Source organism: Balaenoptera borealis, assembly GCF_965194805.1.
Source record: "Balaenoptera borealis genome assembly, chromosome: X".
NCBI classification, from domain to species: Eukaryota; Metazoa; Chordata; class Mammalia; order Artiodactyla; family Balaenopteridae; genus Balaenoptera; species Balaenoptera borealis.
Window position 1 is genome coordinate 98,512,218 of NC_138881.1, and position 24,520 is coordinate 98,536,737.

Sequence of the window (24,520 nt, forward strand, 5' to 3'; positions counted from 1 at the left end):
CTTCATAATACTGCCTTTTCTTTTCAAGTGCTAATGTTAATTCAGTATTATACAGTTTCCTAGTATGTGGTAAAATGTCACTTCAGGATATAAGGGAGCAAGGAACATAGGTATCAATTTGCAAGGACTCCTTTTTAAAATTGCTCTTGCGTGACAAGCTTATGAGTCATGATGTTTGTGCTATAAATTCATTATAGATTCTCATATCATGGTCCATCATCATTTTAACTTGGCATGCTTTCAAGTTTTCTCAATAGCGCTAGCAATTTGTTGTTTTTCTTTCCGGCTGCTTTAATATCCTACCCTTTAAAATGTTGATATGCGTTACGGAAAGTTTGAAAATCCCCTCAATTAAAGTCGTCTACTACGACACCAATTCTGAGCTAGCCATCAAGAGTAAGGGCCCCAGTTGAATCTGAAAATCAGGTTTTGAAGTTTCTATGTTAGTGATCTCTTGGAGATGTTGGATGGTGTTCACACATCACCATTGATTCAACTGTTTTCACAGTTCACTGTGTTGTTTCAGTCACCATTACAGTCAAACCATCGGGCCCTTTTGGCCATGAAGAAGACCAAATCAAATCAACTGTTCAATCTCCTGGCAATCGACCCATAAAATGGTCAATATAATCAATGCTGCCAAGCCAGCCTCAACCCTGCAGGAGAAAGCTGCTAAAACACCACACTTCCGGGGAATGCAGATTGCTTTGCTTTCCCTGTCAGCTAGTGCAGAATAATGTTTTACTGATCCTATGGTAAAGGCATCTTTAATAAATAATGACAGCTTAGTACTTATGTTGGTTGAGTTAAAGTTCACAACATACCTATGCAAACGATGTCAGTTTATTTATATATACGTGTGTGTGTATATATATGTATATGTATAAATGTACACACACACACACACACACACACACACGGAGCCACTGGATTGGTTGCCTTTGGTCATCCATAAAACTCAGTGTGCATTCCTTTATGTGACCAGAATCTTAAAAGTTAAATAGCTGAAAAATGAATGAGGAGATAGGAATCACAATGAAGCACCATAAAGGCAGTTATTGAACTACTGAACACAATAGAAAAATGACAGAACACTTTGTTGAAAATTAATTATTTGGGCATATGTATATGTGGGGCCATCAAGAAATGAAGAATTTTGAGAAAGTATGGGTATTTTTTTTTTTTTTTTAAGATTTATTTATTGATTGATTGACTGCTATGTTGGGTCTTCGTTTCTGTGCTAGGGCTTTCTCTAGTTGAGGCAAGCGGGGGCCACTCTTCATCGCGGTGCGCGGGCCTCTCACTATCGTGGCCTCTCTTGTTGCGGAGCATAGGCTCCAGACGCGCAGGCTCAGTAGTTGTGGCTCACGGGCCCAGCTGCTCCGCGGCATGTGGGATCTTCCCAGACCAGGGCTCGAACCCGTGTCCCCTGCACTGGCAGGCAGACTCTCAACCACTGCGCCACCAGGGAAGCCCAAGTATGGGTATTTTTAAAGGTACAAATAAATCATAAAATGTTGACCGAGACATTCCTAAGAAAAAAATTGAACTGTTTTCTCAAGCTAAAAACCATAATTCTTTGTAATTTTTGTTACAACTTGATTTCAGTAAACAACATTTGTAACATTTGCAAATGAGATTAGGAGACAATAATCATGATGTTTCCATCCTATGATTTTATATATTAGGAGCTGTACAAGGTCTTAATGTTTGTTACTCCTTGTGGGGAGCCAGGCTAGCTATATTATTTCCATATAAATTTAGAGTATTCTATTTTACATCTTAAAATTGGGTCACTGCAGCCAGAAAATTCATACCAAATTGCAGTTCCTGGACACACAGGCAGAGTTGTCAAAATATTCTCATCAGTTGAGTAAATTTTTGCTCAGAGCAAAAACAACAGACTGCAAAACACAAGTACCCTGTAAGCTATCAATTAGCCCACACATGAGAATAAACTCATATCAAATAGAAATTATGTCTGTGACATAAAACACACACACACACATGCATACAGAGCTATCCATTTGATGGCATTCCTTTGAAATAAAGTTTTTTTGAGAATGTCTCCTTGGCAGAAATCCTTGTCTCTGATTACAAAATGGAAGGTATTATCATCATTTACTTTCAGTTATAGGAACAAATTTCATTGTGTTAGATGCCAACATAGCAACAGAATCAAGAGTCACATATTAGTCTCTGATAATGGAACCTATAAAGAAATCTAGGGCTGAAGAAAACAGTAACAACCCAACACCATCATCCATCTCAAGGGGTGGAGGTACTAGGCTGAAGTCAGAAATCAGATAGGAGGGGCCCCTTATGGGTTCTCCAGCAGGAAGATTGTTTCTGGAAAAGATTTTGGGAGAGAGTTCCAACAGCCACTTGCAAAGAAGAGTTTGAATGAGAACATAGAGAAGGAGACAAATTATAAATTACTCAGGTAAAAAGCAATGAGGTCCTGGATTAGGGCTGATTATAGTGAAAGCTATGTCTGAATGGTTTTGTGCTAAAGGAAGATTCTACATGACTGAATGCAAAATGGGTTAAAGTATTGTCATGTTTTCCCCCCTTACGATTAAGCCAGCTACCTGTGCTCTTTATGTGCTACAGAAACATGCTCTGTTAATTATTCTTTTTCTCTCTTATAATTTCAATCACTTCCTAGTTATTGGGTCTTTCTTCTCTGCCTGCAATTAACCACATACCTATATGGCTAAAAATAAAAAAGAAGAGGAAAACAAGCCTTCATTCAACCCTGAATCTTCCTTACCTATCTGATTATCATTCTCCATCCCTCTGCTACTAAATCCTTGAGAAAGTAGTCTATAATTTGTCTTCCTCCCATTGGCTCATTTCAACAATTCAATGAACGTTTAATGAGCATCTACCATGTACCAAGTGATAATACAAGGGTCTGAGAAGAAAAAGACAAACACATAATCCTAAATCTCAAGAAGTATGCAGCTAGTAGGGGAAAAAAAGATATAAACAAATATAAATATTTGAGCTCTTGTTATACTAACATAGAAACCAAATATTTTAGGACACATTTTTTGAGTTAAGACACATACTCCTCATTATCTGACTCTTACTACACATGACTCAACACTCAGGAAACAAATATATTCAGATCACATTGTGTTCTCTCTTATCTGAACTGCCACAATCCAAACTTGGGAACTAAACAGATGTGGACAATGAGGGAGGCTTCGTTTTATAATATGATGTGATACTTCAAATAGTACAAATATGTGCAAGAAACAAATAGTACAACTTCTGCTATAAAACCAACACTAGGGACTTCCCTGGTGGCACAGTGGTTAAGAATCCGCCTGCCAATGCAGGGGAAATGGGTTCGAGCCCTGGTCCGGGAAGATCCCACATGACACGGAGCAACTAAGCCCGTGCACCACAACTACTGAGCCTGTGCTCTAGAGCCCATGAGCCACAACTACTGAGCCCACGTGCCTAGAGCCCGTGCTCCGCAACAAGAGAAGCCACCGCAATGAGAAGCCCGCGCACCGCAACGAAGAGTAGCCCCCGCTCGCCACAAGTAGAGAAAGCCCGTGCCCAGCAACGAAGACCCAATGCAGCCAAAAATAAATAAATAAATAAATTAATTAATTATTTTTAAAAAACCAACACTAATTTCATGTTTGACAAATCTAATATTGAAGCTTTTAAAACTGTTGGTAAAAAATAAATAAATAAAAAGAATAAAAACAAAAACAAAAGTTAAAACTGTTGGTGACTCCCTCATTCTTGATACTCTCCTTCACTGGCCTCCAGGACAAAATTTGTTCTCTACATTTCTCCTTGCAACTCTTACTTTTACAGCATCCTTCAATACTGTCTTCCCTTCAAACCATAGAGATTATACCCTAGGTCTATGCTATTCAAAATGTGGTCTGTTATCGAACAACATCAACATCATCTCAGAGCTTATTAGAAATGCAGAATCATGAATTCCCTGGCGGTCCAATGGTTAGGACTCCATGCTTTCACTGCCAAGAGCCTGGGCTCAATCCCTGGTCAGGGAACTAATATCCCACAAGCTGTGCAGCACAGCCAGGGAAAAAAAAAAAAAGAAAAGAAAAAAGAAATGCAGAATCACAGAATCTCAGGCCCTCCCAGACTGAATGAATCAGAATCTATAATTTAATAAGATACCTAGGCAATTCATATGCACATTAAATCTCAATAAACACGGTAAATCATTTGGCAAAGTCCAATCTCCATTCCTAATAAAAACTCTCAGCAAAGTAGGGTTATAAGGGAACTTCCTCAACCTGAGGAAACTACAAAACTACAGCTTTCATATTTAAGGGTAAGAGAGTGAATGCCTTCCCTCAAAGATCCAGAACAAGGTAAGAATGTTTACGTTCACCACTCATATTCAACATTGTTCTGGAGGTACTAGCCACTGGCAAAAGCAAGAAGAAGAACTAAAAGGCACACAGATTGAAAAGGAAGAAATAAAACTGTCTCTATCTGCATATGACATGATTGTCTATGTAGAAAACCTCAAGCAAAATACAAAAGAGCTGACAGAACTAAGTGAGTTTAGCAAGGTCTCAGGATACAAGGTTAATATGTAAAAATAAATTGTATTTCTATATACTAGCAATGAACAATTGGATATTGAAGAAAAATGTACCATTTACAGTAGCATTAAAAAGCATAAAATATACTGGTATAAATCTAGGAAAATATGTGCAAGATCTGTATGTGTGGGAAAAAAAACATCCTGCAAAACATTATTGAAAAACTTCAAAGAAAACCTAAATAAATGGAGAGACATACCACATTCACGGATTGGAAGACGCAATATTGTTAAGAGGTTGAATCTCCCCAAACTGATCTACAAATTCAACTACAACTACAGTCAAAATTTTCTAGCAGTGACCCACCTCCTAGAGAAATGGAAATAAAAACAAAAAGAAACAAATGGGACCTAATGAAACTTCAAAGCTTTTGCACAGCAAAGGAAACCATAAACAAGACGAAAAGACAACCCTCAAAATGGGAGAAAATATTTGCAAATGAAGCAACTGACAAAGGATTAATCTCCAAAATTTACAAGCAGCTCAATATCAAAAAAACAAACAACCCAATCCAAAAATGGGCAGAAGACCTAAATAGACATTTCTCCAAAGAAGATATACAGATTGCCAACAAACACATGAAAGAATGCTCAACATCACTAATCATTAGAGAAATGCAGATCAAAACTACAATGAGGTATCACCTCACACCAGTCAGAATGGCCATCATCAAAAAATCTACAAACAATAAATGCTGGAGAGGGTGTGGAGAAAAGGGAACCCTCTTGCACTGTTGGTGGGAATGTAAATTGATACAGCCACTATGGAGAACAGTATGGAGGTTCCTTAAAAAACTAAAAATAGAACTACCATACGACCCAGCAATCCCACTACTGGGCATATACCCTGAGAAAACCATAATTCAAAAAGTGTCATGGACCACAATGTTCATTGCAGCTCTATTTACAATAGCCAGGACATGGAAGCAACCTAAGTGTCCAATGACAGATGAATGGATAAAGAAGATGTGGCAAATATATACAATGGAATATTACTCAGCCATAAAAAGAAACGAAATTGAGTTAGTTGTAGTGAGGTGGATGGATCTAGAGTGTGTCATACAGAGTGAAGTAAGCCAGAAAGAGAAAAACAAACACCATATGCTAACACATATATATGGAATCTAAAAAAAAAGAAAAAAATGGTTCTGAAGAACCTAGGGGCAGGACAGGAATAAAGACACAGACGTAGAGAATGGACTTGAGGACACGGGGAGGGGGAAGGGTAAGCTGGGACGAAGTGAGAGAGTGGCATGGACATATATACACTACCAAATGTAAAATAGCTAGCTAGTGGGAAGCAACTGCATAGCACAGGGAGATCAGCTCGGTGCTTTGTGACCACCTAGAGTGGTCGGATAGGGAGGGTGGGAGGGAGACGCAAGAGGGAGGAGATATGGGGATATATGTATATGTATAACTGATACACTTTGTTATAAAGCAGAAACTAACACACCATTGTAAAGTGATTATACTCCAGTAAAGATGTTAAAAAAATTTTTCTAGCAGGAAATTTTTCTTGTAGAAGTAGACAAGTTGGTTCAAAAAAAAATTCATATGGAAAGGGAAAGGAACTAGTATAGTCAAAGCAATTTTGAAAAAGAACAAAGTTGGAGGACTCACTCCACCTGATAGTAAGGCTTACTACATTGCTACAGTACTCAGAGAGTATGATATTGGCAAAAGGATAAACATACAGATCAAAGGGACAGAATAGAGAGTCCAGAAATAGACCCACACAAATATGGCCAACTGGTTTTTGACAAAGGATAAAGGCAATGGTGTTTGTACAATTGGATATCCACATGCAAAAAATCAACTTGATTCATACCTCACATCATACACAAAAATTAACTCAAAATGAATTATAGACCTAAATGTAAACCCTAAAACTATAAAACTTCTAGAAGAAAACATAGAACAAAATCTTCATAACCTTGGTTTAGACAAAGGTTTCATAGATACGGCACTGAAATATGATCCATGAAAAATCTGGCAAATTAACTTCAAAGAACACTATTAAGATAATGAAAAGAGAAGCCACAGACTCGGAAAAAAATATGTGCAAATCACATATCTCATAAATGAGTTGTATCCAGCATATATAAAGAACTCTCAAAACTCAGTATTTCTCAAAAAGTTAAGTACAGAGTTACCGTATGACCCAGCAATTCCACTTCTACGTATACAGCCAAAAGAACTGAAAACATATCCACATAAAGTTTTCACATGAATGTTTATAGCAGCATTATTCATAATAGCCAGCAGGGAATTCCCCGGTGGTCCAGTGGTTAAAACTCCGCCTTCCAATGCAGGGGGCTTGGGTTCAATCCCTGGTTGGGGAACAAAGATCCCACATGCCGTGCGGTGCAGCAAAAAAAAAACAAACAAAAAAAAACACATAATAGCCAGCAAATGGAAATAAACCAATTCTCCATTAACTGATGAATGGATAAACAAATTGTGATATATCCATACGATGGAATACTATTCAGCCATAAAAGGAATTAAGTACTGGTTACATGCTACAACATGGATAATCCTTGAATAAATTTATGCTAAAATGAATACACAAAAGGCCATATATTATATGATTCCATTTATATGAAATGTCCAGGATATGCAAATCCATAGCGATAGAAAGTACATTAGTAGTTGCCAGGGGCTGGAGGTAAGGAAAATGGAGAGTGACTGTTAAAGGGTATGGGCTTTCCTTTTGGGGTGATGAAAATTAGATAGTGGTTAAAATAACCCTCAATAAAAATGGGAAAAAACCCTGAATAATAACAACTCAATTAGAAATGGGCAAAATATTTGAATAGAAACTTCACCCAACATATACAGATGGCAAATAAAGATATGGAAGGATGTTCATATTTAACCATAGGGAAATCACATTAAAAACACATTTAGATATCACTACACACTATTTAGAATGCTATAATATTAAAAAAAAGAAAAAAAAAAAAAAGAACTGACATTACCAAGTACTAGCAGGGATGCAAAACAACCAGAACATTCATATAGTGCTGGTAGGTACAGCCACTTTGGAAAACAGTTTGATAGTTTCTTATAAACTTACCATACAACACAGCAATTCCATTCCTAGACATTTACCAAACTGAAATTAAAAATCATATTCACACAAAAACCTGTATACCCCAAAGTGGAAACAACCCAAACTGATAGATGGATATACAAACTGTAATGCATCCATAAAATGCAATATTACTTGGAAATAAAAAGGAATGAACTACTGATACACTCAACCACATGGATGAATCTCAAATGTGTTACACTATAAAGCATTTTTACACTGGCTTCTTTTTATACAGTATATTATTCGTTTTTTATGACAATCTGGAAAAGGCAAAACTATAGACAACTAACATATTAGTGGTTGTCAGGGCCTGGGGGTAGGGGGAAGGTTTGATTACAGAGGAGCAAGGGGGGTGGTTATGGGGTGACTGAATTGTATACTGAAAAGGGTGACTTACTGTATGAAATTTACACCTTTAAGGAAAAAACATGCAGCTCAAATATCCCTTTCTCTCTGAAACCTTTTCTCATTTTCAGTGTCAATTAAATTTGTCCTTTTCTTGCAACTTCATCATAGCATGTATCAACCTTTATATTATTATTAGTTATATAGACATCCTTATTTTACATTTGACTATGAGCTCCTTGATGGCAAGAGCTCCTTCTACTATTTAGCACAGCTGGTCCTTGTACAGAGTAGGTGTTCCAGAAACATTTTAAGTGAAGGAGGGGAAGATTTCACGTTTGTAAGCCTGAATCAGTGAGGCCATGATGGAACCACTAACAAAGACAAGACGCAGAGAAAGGAAGGCAAAGAGCATGAAATGGCACGATGGACATGACCCAATGCATTTTCCCCACCTCACTACATGCCACAAGCCTTCAGACTGAGTGAAAATCAGAGCCTACTGGGATTGATACTGGGATTACCACATATAGAGAAGAACCAAGAGACTAGGCAAGGCTGAGACAAGTAGGATAAGCAACTAAAATCAGCAATATGGAATACATATCAGAACCGGGAAGACAATGACCGAAGGAAAAATCCAAAATCCAAAGGCCACAAAATGGGGTTTTGGCCAAGGAAGACAATAAAGCAGTATCCTTGAATAGTCTGATGCAAAGAGAATAATCTAGAGTCTAAAGCACAAAACTTAATGACAACGGCAACTACATTTGCATAGCGCTTTCTGTTTTTCAAACTGCTTTTCCAGTCATTATCTTGTTTGGTCCTTGTAGATTTTTAATTAGCAAAATTATTTACATATTATACATATTTATCGTCCTTTCTCACTACCAAATAAAGCAATAACATTTCCACAGATATTTATGATTCATTTCTTATTAGCTCAACACTCAAATTTTCCATATTTTCCCTTCATATACAGAGTTTATTCAGTCTCCTCTCTCTGATCCAACGTAGTTTGTTCTATAGGCCAATATTCCTTCTGGATCTCTTTTTTATCTATAGTATGTCTGCCATCTCCATGAGTCTTTTTTTCATATATATATTTAGATTATATACTATATATTATATATTACATATTATATACTTTATTGAGATATAATTGATATTAGTTTCAGATTACAACATAATGATTCCATATTTGTATATATTGCAAAATGATCACCACAATAAGACAAGTTAATATCCATCACCACCATTTTTGTCTTCTTGTGACAAGAATATTTTTTAAATCGAAGTATAGTTGCTGTACAATATTGTATAAGTTACAGGTATACAACATAGTGATTCACAATTTTTAAAGGTTATACTCCATTTATAGTTATTATAAAATATTGGCTATATTCCCTGTGCTGTACAATATATCCTTGTAGCTTATTTTACACCTAATAGTTTCTACCTCTTACTCCTCCACCCCTATCTTGCCCCTCCCCTCTCCCCATCCCCACCGGTAATCACTAGTTTGTTCTCTGTATCTGTGAGTCTGTTTCTTTTTTGTTATATTCACTAGTTCATTGTATTTTTTAGGTTCCACATATAAATGATATCATACAATATTTGTTTTTGTCTGTCTGACTTATTTCACTTAGCATAATACCCTCCTAGTGTATCCACGTTGCTGCAAATGGCAAAAGTTTTACAAGCACATTTAAGATCTACTCTCTTAGCAACTTTCAAATATACAATACAGTGTCATTAACTATAGTCATCATCTGTACATGAAATTCCTAGGACTTATTTATAACTGGAAGTTTGTACCTTTTGATCACCTTCACCCATTTTGTCCGTCCCTCAACCACAGTGAATTTCTATCTCCCAAATCATGATGCTAGATCTTTCTTCTTGTCTGCTTTCCTCTAATAGGACCTGATGAATTTTTCTGGAGATCCAGCAGTCCTGCTATTGCCACCCCTAATGTTATCCATAATCCAACTCAAAAAGATTTTCAATGAGATACCTCCAAAGACGAAGAGCTAAGGTATCACTTTCTTCTATTATCTTCTCTTGAGCAGGTATCGTATCTCCTCTGAAACTTTGCATTAATTTTAAGCAGTCGTTTATTATATAAAGCAAAACATTATAGTTTTGCCCCAATTCTTCTAGTTCCTGCAACCACTTAAAGATATTTAAAATTTTTCTCTTCATTGAGTTTATCAGTTTCAATTTCACAAGTAGAGTCTTTTGATTTCTTATTACCCTTTCCTTTCTCACTTGTCGTAAATCCTCAGTCTTTAGTGTCCATTCTGCAACAATCCTTTTGGTTTTTAAAAATGTTTTTCCTTTTGAGCAGAGAAAAGGCTTCTCATTAATCATTTATGCTTTTCTCTTTCAATGCTATGAAGACAGTCTATGACACGCTACAACATGAATGAACCTTGAAAACCTTATGCTAAGAAAGTGGAGAAGCCAATCACAAAAGACCACATACTATATGATTCCATTTATATGAAAGGCCCAGAATGGGCAAGTCCAAAGAGATAAAAAGTAGATTAGTAGTTGCCTAGAGCTAAGGGGATGGGAAAATGGGGTATTATTGCTAATGTAATGGAGTTTCTTCGGAGGGAGATGAAAATTTAAACCTGGTTTGTGAGAAGGGTTGCACAACTCTTTAAATTTACTAAAAGTCACTGAATTGGACATTTTAAGTGGATGAATGTCCGGTATGTAAATTACACCTCAATGGAGCTGTTTTAAAAAAAAGACAGCCAATGACAACTGTGGTATAAAAAGCAAGCTTCAAAGAGTCAGATCATACCAGACTGTCCCGTGACACAAAGCTGACTTTCTCCTGACTCTGCCCTATCTGTCTAAAAGGCCTCAGTCATTAAATCTGTGCAGGATATCAGTAGGAACTATATGTTACTAAAATATAAGAAAATTGGCACCATGAAATGAATAGTCTTGCCCTGTATTCTAATGATTCCAAATCTTCCACGATTGCCCAGGTACTGACCACCAATCTGCCTAACTCTCCGCATACTACCAACACTATTTTTCTTTGCTAGACCTCCAGTTCTTGTTACTAAGCTTCAAATATTCAGGTACATTTCCTCCTATATCCATAATCTACTGTGACACCAAGTTCCTATGCAACATTGGTGGGAAGATTTGACCCACCCCACCACTGACAAGCTCTAACACATAATTTGTAAGTGGAAAAAAAGTTTTACATGTTTCAAATGGGACTTAAACTTACAAGCTTTTGCACAGCAAAGGAAACCATAAACAAACAAAAAGACAACCTACGGAATGGGAGAAAATATTTGCAAGCTATGCAACCAACAAGGGCTTAATTTCTAAAATATACAAACAACTCATACAACAACAACAAAAAACAAACAACCCAATCAAAATATGGGCAGAAGACCTGAATAGACATTTCTCCAAAGAAGACATAAAGATGGTTAACAGGCACATGAAAAGATGTTCAACATCGCTAATTATTAGAGAAATGCAAATCAAAATTACAATGAGATACCACCTTACACCAGTCAGAATGGCCATCAGCAAAAAGTCTACAAATAATAAATGTCAGAGAGGGTGTGGAGAAATCGGAACCCTCCTACACTGTTGGTGGGAATGTAAGCTGGTGCAGCCACTATGGAAAACAGTATGGAGCTTCCTCGAAAAACTAAAAATAGAGTTGCCATGTGATCCAGAAATCCCACTCCTGGGCATATATCCAGACAAAACTATAATTCAAAAAGATACATGCACTCCTATGTTCATAGTAGCACTATTTACAATAGCCAAGACATGGAAACAACCGAAATGTCCATCGACAGATGAATGGATGAAGAAGATGTGGTACATATATGCAATGGAATACTACTCAGCCATAAAAAGTGAAGGAAATAATGCCATTTGCAGCAACATGGATGGACCTAGAGATTATCATACTAAGTGAAGTAAGGCAGAAAGAGAAAGACAAATACCATATGATATCACTTATATGTGAAACCTAAAGTATGACACAAATGAACTTATCTACAAAACAGAAACAGAGTCACAGACATACAGAACAGATCTGTGGTTGCCAAGGGGGAGGAGGTGTGGGGGAGGGATGGAGTGGGAGTTTGGGGTTAGCAGATACAAGCTAGTATATACAGAATGGAAAAACAAGTTCCTACTGTATAGCACAGGGTACTATATTCAATATCTTGTAATAACCTATAATGGATACTAATCTGAAAAATATATATATATATAACTGAATCACTTTGCTTTACAGTAGAAATTAACACAACATTGTAAATCAACTCTACGTCAATTCAAAAAAAAGTTTTAGGAATTTCCTGGTGGTCCAGTGGTTAGGACTCCATGCTTTAATTGCCAAGGGCGTGGGTTCAATCCCTGCTTGGGGAACTAAGATCCCACAAGCCTTGTGGCACGGCCAAAAAAAAAAAAGAAAAGTTTTACACGTTTCAGATCATTTAAGTGATGCTACTTACTGTAAAACGTTGAAGGAAAAAAAACACATATTAGAAAAAGAAGAATATCCACTGCCCAGTTATAATTAGCTAACCTTTTATAATTATATCTTCCTAGACAGACACATAGGTAAAGATGAAATGATTACTATACATAAGGTTTTATAACCTGAATCTCTTTTCATATAAGTAAATACAGTCACATATCATTTTAAGGGCTGCATATTATTCTATCATAGTGATTAATAAAATTTATTAGTAGTAATTATTTAAACTGGTTCTCAAGTTTGCCAAATATGACCATTGAAATGAGCATCCTTATACATAGATATTTGCCTATTTGCCTGATAAATTTCTAGAAGTAGAACTGCTGAATGAAGGGCTATCCACTTTTCAACTGAGGTTGATTTTATAAATTTCCTCCTAAAAATGTATTAACCAATTTATGTTGCTATCAGCAGCGAACTAGAACACCGATTTTCCTCACAATCTCTCCAACACTATCATCAATTTTTCCATCACTGTAAATCTGAAAGGGTTTAAGAAGATATAAAAAAAATTTGTTTACATTGCATTTATCTAATTACAATTGAGGTTGATTTTTTATTTTCATTCAAAATTTATATTTCTACCTTTGTTTTTGGAGATGATTTCTAAATGCTTTAGTTCAATATGTATGCCACTGACTTAGATGCCACTGTGGCACTGGTGGACCTATTTTTGTGGCTGGTTATTTATGTGGAACTCTTTCTGGCCAGGAGTCTTTGTCTCTAGTATCTGTCATTCTGTCATTTAGTTACCTCTCTGATTTTCTGTAGATGTTGCCAAAGTGCCCTATGTTTTTTCCACACTTAAGTGAGTTGCTGAACCTAACCCTCTGACCTTAGGGAGCCATACTCTTGTGATTACTGAAAGTGTTTGCAGTATAATGTAATGGGAGATAGTATAGAGTAGTCATTAATAATATGCATACTGAAATTAGATAGATCTGGAGTTGAATCCCAGTTCTGCAACTTAGTTGTCCAATCCTAAAAAGTTGACTTGATTTCTCTGAATCTCAGTATCCTTATTTATAAAATGGAATGAATGATAATAACCCCCTGAGAGTTATTTTGGGGATTTAATGAGATGGTAGATGTTATGTATTGTACAGTGACTGCCAAAAAAATACTTGATACATAGGACTTTTAGTATTACTATTATGAAAGAGATGAAGGACAGAAGAAAATAACTGGATTCTTTGAAAGTGGAACTTTCTCTTGCACATACATTAGAAAATGAGTAACTAGGCAGAAATCCGTTTGAGTTCTAGCATCTACAGGAGCGTCAACTGAACCTAGAAACCACCATAGCAAAATGACGCTAAACACAAACCAAGTATATATAGTCTTAGCTAATTCTACTTCTTTATTCCCAGTGTCAAATGGCTTCACCATGCTACAAACCACCATGCTATCAACCAAATCCAAGGTCCAAAACATCGATCATCAAACATATCAAGCTGAACAAGGCAGGTGCTAGGAGCTGTCATAATAAAGTACTAACTCTACTACTACTAAGAAACAGCCTGGCTCAGAGGCTTCTGTTTCGTCTGAAGAGTAGCTAGTTTTAGCCTAGGGCCCTAGATGTGAGCCATCCATCCCGAACTTTCCACCTGGCTGCTGGAATTTAGGAGGACCTCTTTACCAAAGATGTGGACAAAGAAGCAGGAAAACAGATGCCTTGGATAAACACAGCTCCAGAGTTTCCATCTCTCAATTCAAGGACCCATTATTCTAGGATCTAATTTTCAGTCTATCTTCCTCATAGCTCTCTTGGCATTTGCAGAATAAACAGAATAAAAAGAGGCAGGCAATTTGCCAGTCTTCATTCTCTAAGATGGACAGAGTGCCAAGAGGCACATTCAGGGAAAGGGAGAGGGAACCCTCGCCCCAAGTCAGCTTCTGGCATGCCTTTAGCCCCGTCAATGCTACACATACCTCAACATTACAGCATTCATCCTGGGATGCCTAATACTGCTCAGCTGCAAGCAGTCGCTCCAGTATGAGCGCAAATGCTGAATGAGGAACTGTGGTTTTTTTACAAATATTTATGTTGCATAGGCAACTTAGAAGCTTCCAGAGCAACCCAGCTGGTTCTGAGAAATAATGAAACGTTAGTCTAGCCTTATGGACGGCACCAGGCCGACTCTCTGCATAGAATCCAAAAGTCATACACATGGTGTGGTTCAATCTGGGATTACCAACCAGGTCTCTTGACCCCCTTTCTGAGGGGTTTTCTACTATGCCACCCACTATTTCATGAGTTGGTAACCTTTTAAGTGTTTTATGCCAAAGATCTGTATTCTGCAAAGGGAAGGAATATTGCTGTTGCTACCTACTTCTTTCTAAGCATGGAGGGAGCATGGGAGTGTCTGTCAACTGCTACTTCTCCTGGCATAAGATGGTGCCCTCACACAGCAGGAAGGGTGGGGTGAAAATTTGCTCAGCTTTCTAAATATGCCCTTATAAATCTCAGCTCTTCAGGCTATGGGTAGGAGGCACTATATTCCTTGTGGGTTGTAGACCAATGGATTCATTCATCAGGTTATTTAATTTTAAAAAAATAAATGAACCTAAAGACATGAGCTAGGGTCAGGGAAGTTTCAAGGTCAAGAGGAATATTGACATGGCAGTGACAAGACTTGACCAGCCTTGGACATCATAAAATCACAAGACGAAAAGGTATGCCTTGAAGAGGTAGCCCAGTGGTAAACTAGGTTGTGAACCTCACATGAGAAGAAAATAAATATAACCTATAAAGGAGTACATGCCCTAGATATGGGCAAAAGTAGTAGTCATTTACATCTTTGGGGCTGTCTTCTCAGGCCACGACCTTATCTATATAAACAACACCACTACCTACCCCCAGAGATAGACGCCCAACTTAAGAGTAGCCAACCCACTGGATGACCAGTAGCCAATGACATTTTCTCTCTCAGAAATTTGAACTAAGCACAGAAAGTGAGAATGTGGAGCTTAAGCTGATTTAAGATTAGTTTTCTTACTTGCAAACAGAAGAGACTTACATAAAACAATGAGGAAAGAAATATATATTTTTGCCCTCAACTTAAAAAGCTCAACAAAACTCTCCATCAAAGGTAAATAGGCAACTTCGAGTTGCCTTAGATTTAGAAGTTGGGTGTGGCTGATAGTTACTATAATCAGAGGAAGCAAAATTTTTAATTTCAGCAGAGCAAAGCAGGAAACCAATGTCCCAAAACTGCAAAAGGCTGGTATACCTGGAAAGCCAGAACTGTGGGTTTACCAAATAACTTGGCAGGCAGGAGGACCACCAGGGATTATATAGGAAAAGTTCCTTCTACTTTCTCCCACTTGGAAAGAAAACATGAATGTTCTTGATTGATGGAAAGTCCATAGTCTTTCTAATCACAGATAGGAGGGTGTGGGGACAGAATTCCTGAACTACCCTGTGAGTTCAGTTCACCCCAGAATGGACCACGTGGCAGCTCCAGGGAACTACCTTGGAAAGTATTCTTCTTATCAGTCAGAAGAGTAAATAAGGCTGGGAAACTAATAATGATTATTATAAGAAAGTAATAATAGCTAACATTGATATAACATCTACTATATGCTTCTTCACTAAGAGTTTTACACATAGGAACACCTTTAATCTTCACAAGGCACTATTAGAGTTATTATCCCCCATTTTATAGACACAGAGAGGTTGAGTAGCTTTCCCAAGGTTGCAGGGTTGTTAAAGAATCAAGCTAAGATGGGAACACAGGTTTTCTGGCCCCAAAGTCCATGCTCCTAACCAATGTACTATCCCGCCTAAAGACTAGTGCTTAGTTGAGTTAGTTGGAGAGAACCTGGCAAACCAATCCCTGATTAGCAGTTCATAAGACAGCATCTTATAAATTGACCTTTCACAGAGGAATTTGCGTAAGGAGACTCTAGAAAATAATAAATAAAGCAAAATAAAATAGGAATATTATTAATAGCAAAATCTTAGGCATAATGGCAGGTACTGGAAGAAATACGTGAAGAGAAAACTTCTAGGCATCCTCTCTCTTATATACACCATTCCTAGAGTAAGGAGGGCACTGCAGTATATGTTGTTATTTAACGCTTTATGTACCTTTTTCTGAGACTCAACTCTTCACTTTCATCTTTCCACACTTCCTACCCTGCTACTGTCTCATCATTTTGATGGTTCTTCCTTGAACTCTCCTAAAGTTTGCCACATGTCATTTGAATTAAGCAGTCCATAATTAGATACAGTACTCTAGGGAAAGTCTAACCACTGCTGAGTCTAATGCAAGTTTCGAGATCCTGTATTTCTTTTGGTTCACTGAAACATTAAACAATAAATTTCTGACACAGTCCTACCTTGTTATACCCTTTTACTACTTTAGCAAGGATTCTTAACCTATACTCCAGCTATAAGATCCATGAATGGGTTTCAGGGGTTTTTTTTAAATACACTTATCTCACTGTATTAGTTATCTATTGCTGTGTAACAAATTATCCCAAATTGGGCAGCGTAAAACAAAAAGCATATATTATCTCACACCATTTTCGAGGATTAGAAATCTAAGAGTGGCTTAGCAAACTGGGTGACTTAAGAAAACAAATGTATTGTCTCACAGTTCTAGAGGCCAGAAGCCTGAAATCAAGATGTCAGCAGGGTCCTGTTCCCTCCAAGGACTCTAGGGGACAATGCTGCCTTGCCTCTCCAGCTTCCAGTGGCTGCAGTATTTGGTGGTTTGTGGCCACATCACTCCAATCTCTGCTCTACCCCCACATGGCCCTCTGTGTGTGTGTGATCTCTCTATGCCTCTCTTTTATAAGGACATTTGTGACAGCATTTAGAGCTAACTGGATAATCCAGGATAGCATCTTCATCTCAAGAGCTTTAATTATATCTGCAAAAAACTTTACCATAGGAGGTAACATTCACAGGTTCCAAGGGTTAGGATGGGGCCATATCTTTGGGAGCCATTATTAGCCTACCACACCACCTCATAGGTTTGCCATAAGGATTAACTAAGTTAAATCAGATAAAGTGTTTAGAGTATGCCTAAAATATAGAACATATTTTTTTAAAGAAAAAAAGTGGTAGAGAATCAGTGGGTGATGGAAAGAACTGTGAGTAATACCCTGCCCCAGATATTTTCAGGGGATCTTTGAACCTCCTGAAATTATATATCAACCATGTGCATGTGTCTGGGTGTGTTTTGGGGGAGAGAGTTTCTAATGCTTTCATTCATTCTCAAATTGATTTGTAACAAACAAAACAAAACCAACAAACACCTCTTCCGATTCTCATTCTACCACTCTTGAACTAAGCCAGAACAAGCATGGGCTTTTTTCGCTCCAGTTGCTTCACAATGTACGTGTTTCAGCTGAAATCAAATCACAGAATTATGGCACTTGATGGGACCACAGATGCCATCTATACATGACCTCTGCTGGTTGCCTCCTTCCACAACTGGGGTCGTTGCTTCCACACACATACACCCCCGCACACACACACACAGACAGACAGAACCCCAGTCTAGTTGTTAGGATGGGTCCTTACTTTAGGAAGGAAAGAAGTTAAGGTATATCAGACCAACTTTTATGGTACATCAAATCATCTTGGCTTTATATTCACCCATAATCTTTTATTTTTTATGTGTTTAATAGTTTTATTGAAGTAACATTTATATAACATGAAATCACCCATCAGCCATCATTTTTTACCTCAGTTCTCCTAACTAGATTTCTGCCTTATTCCTTGCTCCACGATTCAGATACGTGGACTCTACTTTGTTCTCTGCACCTGAGTCCCTGTGTCTTATAATGTTGCCAGGACCATAGTCCCTCTGTTTCCCTAATCTCCCTCCGATGGACTGGAGTCCTGTTCCTTTTCCTTTTCCAATGTTAATGTTATCAAGGAAAACAGCACTTTTTAGTCCCCTACTATATTTTAGGCACTGCTTGGTGCTTTATATATGTTCCCTTAGTTAATTCTCACAGCATTTTGAATACATAATGTGTCCTCATTTTTCACATGGAGAAAATGAGGCTTAAAGATGCGAAATAATTACACAAATGAACCTATCTATGAAACAGAAACAGACTCACAGACACAGAGAACAGACTTGTGGTTGCCAAGGGGAAGGGGGGAGTCAAGGAGGGAAGGACTGGGAGTTTGGGATTAGCAGATGCAAACTATTATATATAGAATGGATACACAACAGGGTCCTACTGTATAGCACAGGGAACTATATTCAGTATCCTGTGACAAACCATAATGGAAAAGAATATAAAAAAGTATATATATATAAAACGGAGTCACTTTGCTGTACAGCAGAAATTAACACAACATTGTAAATCAACTATACTTCAATAAAAAAAAAAAAGGAAGTGAAAGAATTCACCCAAGGCCATCTAGCTACTACATGACAGAATCACAAATGTAACAGAGAGATGACTAGTTGTAAAATCTATGCTTTTGTCACTGCTCTACATTCTCCAGATCAAATATCTACTTAGAGCTTAATATTACTTGATCTTTTATTCCATTCTCCACTTGGAAAAAGTTTCCACCTTTTATTCCTATTTCCACATTTTATTCCATTTTCCATTTCTCTGGATACCAGCTACTTTGTTTTCTATCTAGAAAGCTCATATTCTTTTTTTCTTTCTACTCTACAATCTCTTTCAGTCCCTCCCCACCCCCCATCCATTCCATGCCCTTCTACCCCATGCCACTTCCTTGAGTCAGTCAAAATGTTGTTAATTCTTCTTCCTCTCTGTCCCTCAGATCCATTCCTGGATCTCCATTCTCTGTCACACTCTTGTTCAGACTCCGACATCTCTCAATTACTGTTACCTTTCTCGTTGCTCTCTCTGTCTTCAGTCTTGCTTCCCTTCCCCTCCATTCATTCTCCACCCAGCATCACAGATTCATCATACCATCCCCCTATTTAAAACCTTCAATGGTTTCCAACTGCATGCAGAACACAGTCCAAACTCTAACGCATACAAAGTTCCTTTGTGATCTGGTCCCTGCCTTGCCTCTCCAGCCCCATCTTCTGCCAACACCTACTTCATACACCATTGCCCTAACTAAGTTTTAGCCACACCCAATAACTAGTTAATCCTCGGACAAGCCACATTCTTTCGTAACTTTAGGACTTTGTACAAGTTGTCTGATTATGATGCTCTGCCTTTGGTATTCACATTGTGAAATTCTAATCATCTTGAAAAACCAGTTGAAAAGCTAATGTTCAATGCCAAACCTTCAACTTCCCTTAGAAAAATAAATATTACCCCTTTGGGGGTTCCCATTGTGCCTTTTTGCATGCCTGCATCATAGTACTTACTACACTATAACTAATGACATGTCTCTCTTCCCCACTAGAGTACAAACACATTATTGGCAAAAACTGCCTTATTGACTTTCTATCCCCAGCATTTGGCACAGTGATGGGCATCTGTTAGGTGCTCAATAGGTGCCTATTGAATGGAGGAATAAATTAGCTTTGCCCCCCCCCACCCCAAGATGTCCATTTCCTAATCCCTAGAATCTGTGAACATGTTACTTTACATGGCAAAAGGGGGAATTTAGTTTGTAGATAAAATGAAGTCTATTCATCAGCTGACCTTAAAATAAGATTATCTTGGCGGGCCCGATGTAACCATAAAGGTCCTTATAAGTGGAAGAGGAAGGCAGAAGGAGTCAGAGGGAGATGTGAGTAAGGACTAGGACCAGAGAGATGGCAGCATGAAAACTCAGCCCCATGTTGCTGGCTTTAAAGGAGGATGCGAGCCAAGGAAAGTGGGCAACCTCTAGAAGCTGGACAAAGCAAGGAAATAGATTCTCCCCTAGAGCCTCCAGAAGTGAACACAGCCCTGCACATACCTTGATTTGCACCCAGTGAAACCTGTGTCAGAAGTCTGATCTACAGAACTGTAAGATAATAAACGTATATAAATTAAAAACTACATAAATTTACATTCTTTTAAGCCACACCTTTGGGGTAGTTTGTCAAAGGAGCCATAAAAAATTCATACAATGCCCAAAGTAAGTTTTGCTACCAGAAGGGAGTACTACAATTGTGATAGTTATCTCAACTGCAGGTCTAAGCTTTCATGTCCATCAGGATCACTTGAATATCCTCAAAATGCAGATTCCGGGACTCCCAACCCCCTGATGGTCTGATTGAATTGGCCTGGTGGGTTGCAACTCAGAAACCTGCATTCTGACAGACCTACAGGTAATTATGATGCACGTAGTACGGGGACTACATTTTTTGAGAAACACGAATACTGTTAATGTTCATGGGCTTTGGAGTTAAAGGGACCTTGAGGCAACCTATGTACTAGTTGTACACACGGCCCCCACTCCTCTCATATACCACTGCTGCCTCTCTGCTTATAGCTCCCCTCATCCTTACTACTATCAACCTCTGTTGGATTAAACAGTGAGTCCTATTACCTTCTCTTTATCCTCTCTACCTCCCCCCTCCTCTCACACTTCCTGTGCATATACAACTGACCGATGACCAGCTATTTTATCTCATTTTGTTCCCAGTATTCTAACGGCTAAGTGTTTTCCTAAACGTGGTTGCTACATATATGGTTGGCATTCCTTGTTGTGACCAATCAAACATCCAGTTGTGGTCACTTGAGTATTGGTTTCACAAGCTTACGACTCTTGAATGAACGTGTTTCCATGGCGGTTGTGAGCCAAAAGTTTTGACTAGATTTCTTATCAAAATATCCTGCTGCCCTTTAGGGGTTTCTCAAACATAAGTGTGCAAAAGAATCACCCGAAGAGCTAATTAAAAATGAAGGTTCCTTCCTATACTCTCAGAAATTCTCATTCAGTAAGTTTGAGGTAGTGCTCAAGAATTTGCAATTGAAATAAGCACCCCAGGTGATGCTGATGAAGGTGGTCTACAGACCTGCCTTTGAGAAGCGCTGCTCTAGGGGGAGTTAATTAACTTTCATGAGACTAATATTGTACCCCTTATATTAATTTAGCGATGGAAATATTGCAACCTTTCTGAGCATCCTAAAATTTTTCGCTCAAGACACTTCCCTTCCCCCTAGCATTGATTTAAATTTATTCATTATACAAGGAACCCAAATTATTTCATTGTGAATCTTGTCTGTCTGTAGACTTTAAATGTCATTATAAGATCTCCCTTGTTACATGTTGCAAAGACACGTTTTTCTTGGAATACAAGGTTTAATGAAGGGTAAAATATCACTTTTAGAAATACATGACGCTTCTGAGGCTATTGAGTGGAATAAACCCAGGATGAAATTCTAGTACAGATAGGTCTAAAAGATTTTCTAATGTAAAACAGGCAAACCACCATCGTGACTACTTTCCATTAGTACTGCATCTATGGAGAAGAGTGGCGTAATAGGATTACAGTACAACTAGGGCAATATTGTGTGTTTATAAAACTCCATTTAGCAGATTTTAGCATGAGCGGTATCTCCAGATTTAATCAGACTGAACATTTGCCATTTTCAACACTTTGTATCTTGACTGATTGCCCATTCTGCCTCTTCCTCCATTGTTATAGAGCCATCTAACAGAGGGAAATAGCATTAGCCTGCAAAACAAATGACCCCTTGAAAAGGTCATAGGGACACAATTTTCATTCTATTTCAAAAGAAGAGATGGAAATTCTAAATTGCGGAGCCCTCAATCCCACCTCTGCGAAGCACAAATGCTACTCTAAAAGTTGGTCTTTGATGCTCATCAAAGCCCATTAAAACACATCAGACTGTACTTATTCAGTCAAATCCTTTCAGTATATAAATTACTCTCAGGGGCTTTCTGAGGTGCAGTAACTCTTTGAGGCCCTGGGAGGTGAATAAGTGCATCACAGCAGTGATTTACTAATCGACCCTGTGGCCTAAATTCGTTAATGCACTCCCCGGGGGACATGCTGGCTTAATAGTCTAGTCATCTATTCCTAAAGGCCTTAAAAAAATGCATGTCATTATGGTGACACCATCCTTTCAATACAAATCTTAAGCCTGCCGTACTATATTACATTTAAAATATTCTAATTCTCAGAATGAAATTTATTAGGACTAAGATTCACATCCTTTTACCAGCTCATGCTCTCACCTCCATTAGTGTAAAAGAAACTCTCCAAAAATGAAACTCTAACCTTCTCGACAGCTAACAGCTCATCCTAATGAAATATCCTAGGGAAATAATTAGGGCAGTTTAAGCATTAAAATAATAATGGAGTTGAAGGGCAAGTTTTAGGGTGGTCCTGAATCTTACAAGACCATGGAGATCTGCTACAGGGTGAAGACTTTCTGGGGTGACACAGAGGAAATTAAAGTTACTGTGGACATAGGGATTGGAGACAAGAAGAGATACTCTGGTCAAACTCTTCCCCAGAACTTTATAGAAAAACATGGCCTTGTTTCTTCAGACAATGGCACATACACTGCTGAACTGACTTTAACTTATACATTGCAAAATATCTACAGTAAAGCAAAAGTCAGAAAGGAAAGGAACACTCAAGTACAGTACTTATGACTAACCTAATGTAACTCCTAGCTCTTAAAATGTTGGCTTATCTTTTTCCCACCTACAGGCTGTCTCAAGCCCTTTTCAAATTTTCTGGTCTCATGGTACCATTTTTTTCTCAGCTACTATTTTGAGTACAGGCATTAATTTTACATTTATTTATTTCGACTCCTATATTGTTCTTAAAAGGAGTTAAAGCAGGACAGGTATTAATTACCTATTTAAAATCTTTTTCAGTTACCTTGAGCATGAAGGACCTGAAGAGAATAGTGTTTTCTTAACCCACACAGCTTTTTCCTTCCTCTGTGGGACTCCACACTGCTAAGACTTGCCTGTTAATTGTTTCTCCAGCAGCTCTGAACCACCTTTTAAAGAGTATACAAAAGCCTGTCCTTCTACTTTTGTCTTCCCCTCCCCCCAGTTTTCATTGTGTTTCTAATTCACTTATTCAAGTCCACTCCCTTTGGACAAGATCCAGTATTTAAAGGTGCTATCCACAAAGAATTTCAAACAATGTCCCTAAAAACACCTGAAGACTATTCATGTTCATGATTTTCACATAACCCTGTATACTTACTTTTATGTACAGGAACTCTTCTGAACATTGAATCTGTGTCTGTGTACATTTCCTCTATGGTGAAGCTGCTCACATAAAATAAACTGGCAAACATAAAATGAAACTTATTACAGTTAACCGGAAGTATAGTCAAATATACCTTATCAGCTGCAGCATGGTTGAATCCTTTTCATCCTCTACACATGGTGTTAACAGTTAAGAGAGTCCAGGAGATTATTAATAGCATATATTTGCATGCTATTTTATAATTCATAAGCCCTTTCACACACTGGGGCTACACTTAAGCAATGAAGGATGAAGGCTCAGAGAAGAAAATGGATTTGCCAAAGATCACAAAGCTGAGAAGTATCAGAATATTTAATTTTCACCTGGCATTCAGTAATCTGTGAATACACAGATTAGATGAGTACAGACTAGAGTCCATGAGAACATTGTAACCAAGGGCCCAGCATGGTGCCATTGTAAATTTTCTATTAATACTAATTGAATCGGCCCCAACTCATTTTGAGGATACTCAGCGAAATAAAAAGCAGTTCCTGAAGCTTTAATTAATTCCCTGCCAGGGCTCTAGCCCCATTCTGAGTAAAGCAGACTGAGAGAGTTCTTTCTGCGTAAAGTTGCCATGGCTCATGTTGGGGAGGAAAATTTTCCTCTACCCTTCTAGGTTCTTCCGGGAGGTCTAAGAATTAAATTGACACGAGACAGATAAACAGGAGAAAATCACACAAAAGCTTAACAACATGTATACTTACTTGGGAGAGACCTAGGAGAAATGAGAAACTCACCAAAATGGCTGAAACCGTCATCTTAAAATCATTTTCATTTTTGGATTGGGTTGTTTG

At 38.0% G+C, this 24,520-nt stretch overlaps 1 long non-coding RNA gene across 3 annotated transcripts in view; it reads right to left on the reverse strand.

Annotated features, from left to right (window-relative positions):
- LOC309620798 overlaps window positions 1-24,520 on the reverse strand; it is a 432,804-nt gene that overhangs the window by 127,205 nt on the left and 281,079 nt on the right. For 2 of the 3 annotated variants that reach the window (XR_014239635.1, XR_014239636.1), the window contains exons 4-5: window positions 23,679-23,761; window positions 20,456-20,503 (exon numbers count right to left, since the gene is read on the reverse strand). This is a non-coding gene — a long non-coding RNA (uncharacterized lncRNA). Of the gene's footprint in view, window positions 1-1,482; window positions 23,762-24,520 lie in introns of those variants that run through there. The other variant, XR_014239637.1, reaches the window with a different exon arrangement.